At 45.9% G+C, this 10,456-nt stretch overlaps 1 long non-coding RNA gene across 2 annotated transcripts; it reads right to left on the reverse strand.

Annotated features, from left to right (window-relative positions):
• Nucleotides 1-1,683: 1,683 nt before the first annotated feature.
• On the reverse strand, nucleotides 1,684-9,224 carry LOC107299470. 2 transcript variants are annotated; one of them, XR_001549184.1, is made up of 3 exons: nucleotides 9,083-9,224; nucleotides 5,535-5,685; nucleotides 1,684-2,069 (listed from the first exon to the last, which is right to left on the reverse strand). It is a non-coding gene; the product is annotated as an uncharacterized LOC107299470 (long non-coding RNA). The 2 variants fall into 2 exon arrangements; XR_001549183.1 differs by lacking the exon at nucleotides 9,083-9,224 and adding an exon at nucleotides 8,760-8,874.
• Nucleotides 9,225-10,456: the final 1,232 nt, after the last annotated feature.

Below are 10,456 nucleotides of genomic sequence, written 5' to 3' on the forward strand. Positions count from 1 at the left end.
AAATCTAGTGATGTACAAGCCGACAGACTCATTCAAAAATTTTATGACAAACACCCTAATAAGCCGAGAGGCAACCCCTAACCTATGGTTTTGTTTGAATTGCAGGATTTATCCTTTTTGTTAAGGGGGGCCGGATGTCAACGCAGTGACAATGGATGTTCCCGCTCTGAGAACTAAGGGAAATTGCAACTATTTTTACTCTGCTTTCAGCGTGCTTTTTCTGTTTAGGAATCAGATGTAGAAGGGGGGATGGGGTGAATGCTTGAGCTCAGCTAGCCACAATAATAATGCAACTCTGTGGGAACTCAAGGACACAAACTGATAACGTATTGGCGGGCTGAGGAGCTGGAGAGGGAGCCCGTGCTTCAGGCTAATTGGAGAATGTGATTTATGACTGCTTCCAGGGGGTGGGAATTGCAACTTGTTAATTTGTATCTGGGGGAAGGGAATTTACTTGGTTCAACTATGTAGCGCCGATACTGTGCATCCTAATAAAATGTTCTTTAAGGAAGAATTCTTGCCTTGAAGTTCTTTTGATGGGTTTCATTTATCAGAACCATGACATACTGTTGCATTACATGTGCAACCTATCTGCATCATTGGCTAAACAAGTAGAAAAAGTCCATGCCTTTTGCAGTCCCAATGGTGTGGAGGGAACCCACCAATCGTACTAGCAACTGCTATTCTTGCATGGTTCCCAGAATTGCAAAAGGGATCTCAACAAAGAAGTGGACCTTGCAATATCCAAACATTCTATCCGCACTGTGTCCTGTGCCCCATGGTGAGGACTTGCCAATACCAGATCCACCAGAATCCTCCTGTCTAGACTCAGATGATGATAAAGATGATGAACAGGATGCAGCTGATCCGGAACCGTTGATTTCAGTGGACCCAAACTTTAGCCCATCATATGTTGCTCCTGAACCACATCTAATTTCACAGAGTGAACTAAATGACCTGGTCAGGGATTTGGAATTGCCTAAGAGTAAGGTAGAGCTATTGGGCTCCAGATTACAACAGTGGAACCTCTTGCAGAGTGATGTCTGATGTTAGAGCTTGTCAGTTTTTCATGCAAAAAAGCATGAAAATGTTACATGAAAAACCAATAAATGAATGGAAAGCTATGCTATTGGTATCAATAAAAAGATAAATGTTTAATGATTGGTGTGGCACCATTCTCATTGCTATATCACATTTTGCAGAAAAGTTATGGAGCATAATCGCACATCCCCCCTGAAGATGTATCTTGGAAACTGGAGCCAATTAATACTCAGGACTTAATTTTCCTTTATTAGTGACCCAATTCTGGTAAAATTTAGCTACTTTCATTTCCAAGGCTTTCTCCTTGTAGACCAGTGAAATCAGGCTAGGGCTTATTTTCTGGGTGTGTCTTATTTTCGGGGAAACATAGTACAGCCTGAATACAATATAGCTGTCAAGAGCAATACCAGGCAGGCCAAATAAAGACAGAGGAATGGGGTGCCTTGATTGGAGACAAAGAAGAGAAATACAATTTTAAGAGAAAAAAAGTTCTAGTGCAGGGGTGTCAAACTGCCGGCCCATGGGCCGGTTTCACCATACCGAAGTCACGCCCACCCCATTGCCGGCAATGCAAAAAGAGTCGCGATGCGACATGTGACGTGGCGAGTTTGACACCCATGTTCTAGTGGCTTGAGAACACAAAATATATTGAAAGAGTTCCCAAAACACAAATGGGGAAACCTCTATAGGCAGACAGCACAAAAGACCTTGTCATCACATTGGAACTGTTCCTGGATCAAATGCTCAAATTAAATTAACAAACACAGAATTCCAAGTCCAGCCTACACCAGAACTCATCCTAAGTAAAGCATCATTTCATGTCAGTCCTCTTTAAGCCCAGCAAGCGGTTACCTCATTGGAGATCTCAATCCATTTCATCTTGCACATATCACCAGAGAAGTCTTTGAAGGCAACTTTATCCCAGTCCAAATGGGATTCGGTGGTTTTGAACTTGCTGCCATCATTGGAGGGCAGGTTATTTTTCATGCACTCTAAGAGGGTCAGCATGTCTTCCTGGGTCCATCGATCTGAAGGAAAAGCAAAAAAGGGAAAGATATCATACAAGGCATTTTAATGTGCACACTAGGGCAGCCATTTCCAACCTAGTGCCCTTCAAATGTCTTGGTATGGTTGCTCAAGGCCAGCATGGTCTTTGGAACTCTGGGAGTTATAGTTCCAATACATTTCACATTAAAAGTTTTAATAGAAACAACAGCTAGTGGTATTGTTTATATTACAGGCAATAGAGAAACAATCCATGTATTACATTTTTTTAAAAAATCCAAATGTGGACATTTTACAAGTTTTAATGTACAATTGGGACTACAAACGTAGATATTTCTTGTGGCTATGATAAACAGTGGATCCAATTCTTATACCTATAAAATTGGAGCATACAGTTCTTAAAGTTTGCTGATAAAAACAACTAGCAATCTGCTTCAAGATCACAGAAGCAATGTCATGGGTTTGGAAATATTAAAGTACATCCTCAATTGGTAGCCAAGGAAAATCCAAGAGTATTATGAATTGTATCATGGAGGAAAAACCATGAACAGATAGTGAAAGTTGGATTTTCTTGAGGGTCTTGACCTTATTTGTTTTACTTTATTCAGTGATTAATGGTATAACCATACAGACATATTTACTGAAATGTGAACTTCACAGTAGTCAGTGGGTCTTATAATTTCTAAAGCACAGGCACTCTTTACAGATTTGGACTACTTTTCCCATAAATCCAACTAAATACAATGAAAGATACAGGTAGTTTTCGACTTATGACTGTAATTGAGCCTGGTAATTATGTAAGTCATGATGGTTGTAAAGCAGATCACCATGTGACCGCACCTGTTTCTACCTTTTTTGTGGCAGTCATTAAGTGAACAACATGGTCATTAAGTCAACCCATTGTTTACTAGGGGTGTTTTTTTGCCAGAAACCAGAGGTAAACACCAGTTTCCAGCAAAAATGCAAATCGGGTCACATGACTATGGGAAGCTGCAAACAGCTGTAAATGCAGTCTGGTTACCAAGTGCCCAAAATGCAGTTATGTGACCATAAGGAGGGCAGGATGTCTGTTGGAACTTCAGAACCGGGTCATAAGTAGCTTTTAAGGGGTCTGTTGTAACTTTGAATGGTTGCTAAGTTGAAGACTACCTGTAATAGATTATGAAAGTTATAGCTCAAAATGTTTCAAAGGCATGAACTGCCTATTCTTGCTGCATAGCAAGTAGTGATTAGACCAGCGGTTCTCAACCTATGGGTCGCGACCCCATTTGGGGTCGATCGACCATTTCACGGGGGTCGCCAAGCAAGGCTGTCCATTTTTTCCCCCTTTTCCGGCGGGTGCCTTACCTCCCTTGAGCTGGGCCAGCTGGTGGTTGGCCTGCTCTGTCTCTGCCGCTTGCCAGCTACGCCTCGGCCAGCGCAGGGGGCAGAACCACGCATGCGCGGCGCTCCCGGGCAGGGAAAGTCCTCGACTTACGACCGGTTGGGTAGTCCTCGACTTACGACCGGTTTAGTCCTCGACTTACGACCGGTTTAGTCCTCGACTTACGACTGGTTGGGGTCGCGGCATTAAAAAGGTTGAGAACCACTGGATTAGACTGTACCCTAATTCACTGGACAACGAATTTTTCTAAAATTTTTTGATTATGATAGACCCCCTCAAACTGAACACAAATATAATTTCAGGATGACTATCATATAGGAAACTTGAAAAATATGAAATTAACTTCTATGTTTTTAATTGCATGCTTCCGACACGCTGCATGAGTTCAATGGGTCTAAAAGTGCTGATTTTCGTTTGTACTCTCACTGCAGTGTCCAACAATAGTCACCCAGCATTGATGGGTTCCAGTTGCCCTGATACTGTTTTTCCATTGTAGCAATGTCCTGGTGAAATCTTTCACCAAGGTTGTCACTGGCTGCACCTGGTTTTTCAGGAAAGAAGTCCAAGTGTGAATGCAGAAAATGAATCTTCAGTGACATGTTGCACTTCATGGTCTTGTATGCTGTAAGATGTTTGCCAACCACCAAATGTAGTCTGGTGCTCTGTAGTTGCCAAGAAAATTCTCAAAAACATCCTTGAATGTTTTCCGTTTGTCTGGCCCCACTAACAGATCTTTGAACCGCATGTGATTGATGATGTATCTGATCTGTGGACTAGCAAAAATACCTTCCTTAAATGCATCAGTTATTCTTGGAAACTTCTGTCTCAAATAACGAAAACCTACACCTTCCTTGCTCATCACTTTCACAAAATTTTTCATCAGTCCAAGTTTTACGTGAAGCGGAGACAAAAATATTTTTGTTGGGTCAACAAGTGGATCATGTGCCATGTTTTTCGGTCCTGGAACCAAATTCTTTCTAGTGTCCATTTTCTTTTAATATAATGCGACTCTCTTGCACAGCTGTCCCATTCACATATGTAACAGCAGTACTTGCTATATCGGAGCTGCAGTCCAAGCAGCAGAGCCACTACTTTTAGATCTCCACAGGTATTCCAGTTGTACTTGGTATACTGGATGTGCTTCAACAACATTTCCATGTTTTCATATGTTTCTTTGATGTGTGCAGCATAGACAACAGGTACTGAAGGGTGTACAATGCCATTGTGTAAAAACAGAAGATTTCTATAAAATCGTACCTAAGTTAAATTACAGGTTATTTTCATGATTAGCAGCCCAAAATTCTTTAAGATACACCCCAAATTGTTCAGGAAGCAACATTTTTGTTGTCCAGAGAAATCCAAGATGCTATGGCTCACCTGTCACCTGGAAAACTCTTCTGCATCTTCTATAGATGCAAGGACATGAGCACTGTCAATGTTTCTACACACACAACACCCTAAACTAAGCTGTGAACATACTTTAGCTGTCAATGGATTTACAGACTGTGGCTTCTCCTCCCTTTCCACAGGAGGTATGGCTGCAAACTATACTCTGTGATTTGCTTTGAAGTTCCTGCATCATCTAAATATAGCACAAAATGGCTTCTTCCAGCCAGCAGAAACAAGAGAGGGAACCCTTGGTTGGTTTTTAAGTGTATTTTCATCACAGCACATTCAGATGATACAGGAACCTTAGAATAACCGATATGGGTGGCTCCAGCCACACTGTTTGCTGGTGGGCAGCCCTGAGATGTATTCATGGTTAACCACAAGCCAGAGTCACTGTGTTCTCTAAATGTAGACAATATAAATAGCCAATAAGATGACATTGCTGATCAAACCAGAATAGTGTTACACCTCGTTTGTGTGACCATAGAAAATATCTGAGAATCATACATGTTTCAAACTTTGCTTCCACATGTTATCTGTTAGCAACAGTATTAAGCCCTGTTTGGGATTATTTTTAATGAAAGGAACTAAGCATCTTTAAAATTTAATAAGCAACTTATTTAGTAAAGTTGAATATTTCAAGGAGTGGCAGCTAGGAATATGATTCTGCATAATTTTCTACTGTAGCACTGGCCTTTCCAGCATTCCTTCTCACCTTGTTTTTGGGGGGCTGTCATTTCTAAATCAGTTGGACTATCTGCTGCTCCGTTCATCCTCCACCTTTCAGACCCAAGGGTGACACCTCCTGGGTCTCCCCCTTCCAGCTCCCTCTTACCCCTTCAACGTGGCACCAATCAACTTTGACCCTGAAAAAGATAAATTGTAAGAATGATCTCAGCTTACCAGTCTTACCTTCACAAAAAGGTACAAAAGCTGTCAGTGCAAACATGGGAGTTTAGGTTAGTAGCTCCTGGAAACTAATACACTGATCAAACAATCCTTGAACCTCTGAACTACTCAGGTATTCAAGAGCAAGTGGGAGCTGAAAGAGAAGACAGCTCCTCACAATGCCTCTATCTGATGGGAGGGCTAAAAATTGCCTATGAAGTTGAGGAAGCTACTAATGGCTTAAGATGGTTTCAGGAACAGCCTAAACTTCTTTCTTCAGAATACTGCAACAGAAAATGGGGCTGCACCTGGAAGACTTAACTATATAGGAGAATTGGGGGGGGGGGGGCACAAGGAAATGGGGCTTGGTAGAGTCTGCTTAACTGAAAAAAACCTCCAGTGATGCTGGTGGGGAAAGCTGCTTCAAGCAGAATCCATTTCACAGGGGAGGAAGAAAACCAAAAGAGAAGTGGGGAAGGGTAGATGGATTACAGGAGAGGAATAGAGGGTGGGGGTGGAAATCAAGGGAACTTGCATTAGGGAAGCTCAAGATCACTTAAACAGTTAAGCCTAACCTGCCTCACAGGATTGTTACAAGGTTAAAATGACAGAACTAGAAAGATCTCTGGAGGAAGGTTAAGATAAATTCCAGCTGTAGGAGTAGAAGCAATAATAAAGGCAATAAAATAATTTGAGACAGGTGACAAAGAGAATCACAACCGAAAGGAAAAAAGTGACCGAGATCCTCGGTACCAAAGTAGAATTATTAAAGGAGATATCAGCCAGCATTAATGAAGGGGAAAAATAGGGGGCCGGAGCGGATCCGTGGGCGAAACAAATGAAAAGGCTGGTTTTCTCGGACGAGCCGAATGTATATTCGAAAGCAACGCATCGCCCAGCGACAGGGTAAGCGGAATACAGGCGAATCGGTTGGGAGGGGTGGAGAGGAGGCAGTCCAGGCAAAGGGGAGGGATCTGCGGACCTCTCCTCTCCCCTTCCACCACCCTTCAGAGGCCGCACAATCGCCATCCAATCTCCGTCCCCGTCTTTGCTGCTGGTCGCAGCCCTCCCCCTTTACGCCTGTCTCCAGGCGGGCGGGAGAGCCGAGCTGGTGGTGCAGCTGCTTCGCTTCCCCGCCCCTTTCCGCTCCGCACGCCCTGCCGACGCCACCCAATGGGAAATCTAGCCGACGCCGCCCCTGCCGGATTTCTCTGCCACCCAGGTTTTTTTTTAACCCCAACTCGGCCTCCAGCCTCCTGGCCCCGTTCCTTCGTTCCTCCCCGCCTTGACGCTTGAAGACAAGAAAGTCGACGAGAAGATCTCGCCCCGTCGGCTCTCAGCAGTGCCAGCATTCCTCGCCAACCAACTTCAGTCGCCCTTACAGGGAGGGAGAACTTTGAGACCGCCGGATTCCAGGATCTTTCCCCTTCCTCCACAGGATTTCGTGCTCTTCTACCTTCCGTTCCGCTCTACTGAATTTCGACGGGATTTAGTCAAGATATACACATAACTGCGTTAACAGATCTCAATCTACATTCCCCGTGGAATCCTAAGAAAATAATCTGAAGGAAATCAGCTGGGTTCCCAAGTCCAGAATCTCCCTTCACTAGCAATATCCCTTTCTTATCTCAATAAGATTCGTATCCCAGTCCAAGCGACGATCCTAAAGGCGGCAGCTTCCGATAGAGTAAATCGTTCCTTTATTCCCCCCTTCGGACAATCTAGCGGGGGAGGCGAGCTCCCACACTGCTCCCCGTCGTTCAGGCGGACGGTGAAGGCAGCTTTCCCGGCCACTTAAGAACGAACCTCAGCTCCCCCAAACCCTTGTACCAGAGCGCGAAGCAGCGGACCACACTTAGTCGACCGGGAGCAAGATGCCGAACAGTGCCCAGCGTGTGCAGAGGAAAGGGGAGCAGCAAACGAGTTCCGCGTCTCTCCGTCGGTGTAACCTCGCCGAGGCGGTTAAGGATGAGACAAGCCTGCCTCGTGGCGGCGGCAGTCGCGAGTGGGGAGGAGCAGGAGAGCCGCTGGTGGAAGGGGGGCGAGGATGGTTGGCTAGCGGGAGGGATAAATGAATACCCGGCTAGGGGTGTCCAGGCAGAGCCAAGGGAGGGCAGCTCGTTCTGGCTGCGGCGGCCGCCTTTCCCTCTACCAGTGCCCAGACCCCCGGGGAGCGCCTCCCCCTGCGCGCCTAAGGCGCAGGGGAAGTCGACGAGTCAAACCTAGTTAACCCGATTTTCTACACCTAGCTGCAGCGGGTGGGGGATGGCGAAAAAGCTGCTCGTCGAGAGAGCTAAGAGGAGGGAGAGACGCCAGGCAATTCGTCTGCATGAATCCACCCTCCGGATGGCGGAGCGCGCGCTGGCTCTAACCGGTCGAAAAGGCCATGCTGGTGTCAGACCTCGTCAGGCTGATCAGCGCGGTAAAGTAAGAGAAATCCAAAGCGGGAGACAAAATGCTTTGCACGTAATTTACAAAGCCACAGTGCAGCAACCGTGGGAAGGCGGGAAAAAACCAAGACTTCCCCCGCAGCATTTGTTTTCCTTCACGCTGAAGGCGAGGAGAAAGGCTTTACAAGGCGGCGGCTTCTTTTTACCGCTCCGCTCCTTTCACACCTTGGCAGCGCCACTTTGGTTCTAAAAGCAGCTTGGGTTGGAGCAGCAGGAGATGGAATCTCTGCGCCGCAGTTTGTACCGCCTAGTTTTTCCATCTACCTCCGTTCCGACTGAGACAGCCGCCGCCTTCTGCTCTCGCCCTTTTATGGCCGAATGCCGCGGCGCGGCCTATCTAGAAGACGCGCGGAAGACGGAAGGGCCCCCGATTCGATTGCATCTACCAAGGCTCCGATCGACTCCTTGGGGAAAACGCAACCCCAAACGCGTTTGCAAAAAATGCTATTTTGAAACATGGGTTCTTACGGCGGCATTAAAGACACCCGGGTTCTCTAAAATGTGTTTGAGAAAAAGGAGTATTAAAATTTCAAAATGTTATTTCGCTTTTTTAATGTACGCGCCCCGAAAAATTCTACCGAGCCCCCTATTTTTAACCTTACCGAGGAAACGGAAGATATTGGGCGGAAAAACCGGCAACGGATGGTGGTGGTGCCACCTGCCTGCGCTGTTCCACAGCTGGAGCCGAGGAGGTAACAAAAGGGCCTCCCTCCAGCCCCATATGTCGGATCGCAGTGTCGGATTAATGGCGAGCTCCACATGCACTCGTACTGCCGCAAAGCTAGCAACAGTGCTTTGGCTGGTGCCTCCTCCCACCCCCACCCCCGATCCGTCCTTGCCCACCCACCCTCCTTTGCAACGGGGGCTCCATCCTGGAGTCGATTTGAGGGAAGAGTTTTAGCCCCGTTCTACGTCTGCAGCCTACCTGCTTTGGAGAAAAGCTCTCCCTCGTCCTTTCCCCTCTCTTCTTTCCTGTGCTTGCTTTAGCTGGGAAGCATTGGTTGAATACACGCCAGCTCTGCAGCTCTGGCCCCGGGCGTGGACTCGCTCCAGTCCCCGCAGAGAGCTCGCTCTTCCCCCGCCTCCATCTCTGCTTTTTTATCTTCCAATCAGTCGGTCTATTCGGCTCCCGGATCCTTAGGCAACCCCACAGCCCTTCTTCACAAGTCCCCTGATGGGGGTTGGGAAAAAAAGGAAACATGTTTGCAGGGCTTCGGTCTCGCTGTCTCTGATATCACCAGGTTGCCGGTCTATCCCGGTTCTAGAGTGTGTGTATGTTTTTATTGCTCTTTGCTTTTGCAACATTACGGTAGTCAAACGAGGAGAGAGAGGACACAAATCACCCTCGTTTGGGGTTTGTAAAACGCTCACAAATCACATAAGCTCGATTTTAATTTCTCCTGCGACCTCCCCTTTCTTCATCCCCCTTTCAAACGATCTTATCGAAAGAGCCAGGGAGGGGAGAGGAGAGTTTCAAAATTACAAACCGGAGAGCACTAGCTACTGCAACACAATGCCATCAGATTATATCTGAGGGCAGACATTTTTGGCAACAAGCGATCTTTTTTTTAAAAGGTCCCATTTGCCTTAAAAACAATGGGGGCGGGAAGGAAGGGCTGTAACTCCTTGTGTCCCGTCGGATTTTATTGACACATTTTAGGATTGGATTCTAAATCGTTGTGTGAGAAATGGAGCTCACACTCAAATTGTTGGAAATAAAAGTGTTTTATTAGAGCTTTTGCAAAAGCTGGTGGATTCCTATCACCGGCCACTTGTCCATCCTTCCCAGGCCCAGTTGATAGGCCCAGGTCAGTCACATGCTAACCGCCTGTCGGAGGGCAGCACCCCCCCCAGAAAGAAATATTTTGGGGGATATTAAAAATGCAGAATATTATATTTCCCCAAAGGATCCTAAAGGCAGAAAAGCAGACCCAGTTTTTCTTAATAGCCCCCAGTAGAAACTCAGGAAACCACCTTTTAGAAATGCAGATTTGATTGAAGGGATTTTATTATGCTTAAGGTTGATATTAGTAATATTGATATTAGTAGTGATACTTTATATATATATATATATATATCTTTATGTGCAAGAAGCTTTGTAGGTGTTAGAAGGTAAGTCTTCATCCTGGTTCATCCAAGCCGGGAATAAATAAGCAAACATGGCGACTGCTTTGGGAAGAAGGTTACAGTTTATTGCAGAAGACAGATAAGCAGCAGAGGAGAAGAAAAGAGAGTGAGCACATGGGCAGATGGTCTTTTTATACCCTCTAGCCCTGCCTGGAAGTTTCCTGTTCCTGTG

Source organism: Protobothrops mucrosquamatus, unplaced genomic scaffold (genome assembly GCF_001527695.2).
Source record: "Protobothrops mucrosquamatus isolate PMUCROS unplaced genomic scaffold, P.Mucros_1.0 scaffold4977, whole genome shotgun sequence".
NCBI lineage: Eukaryota > Metazoa > Chordata > Lepidosauria > Squamata > Viperidae > Protobothrops > Protobothrops mucrosquamatus.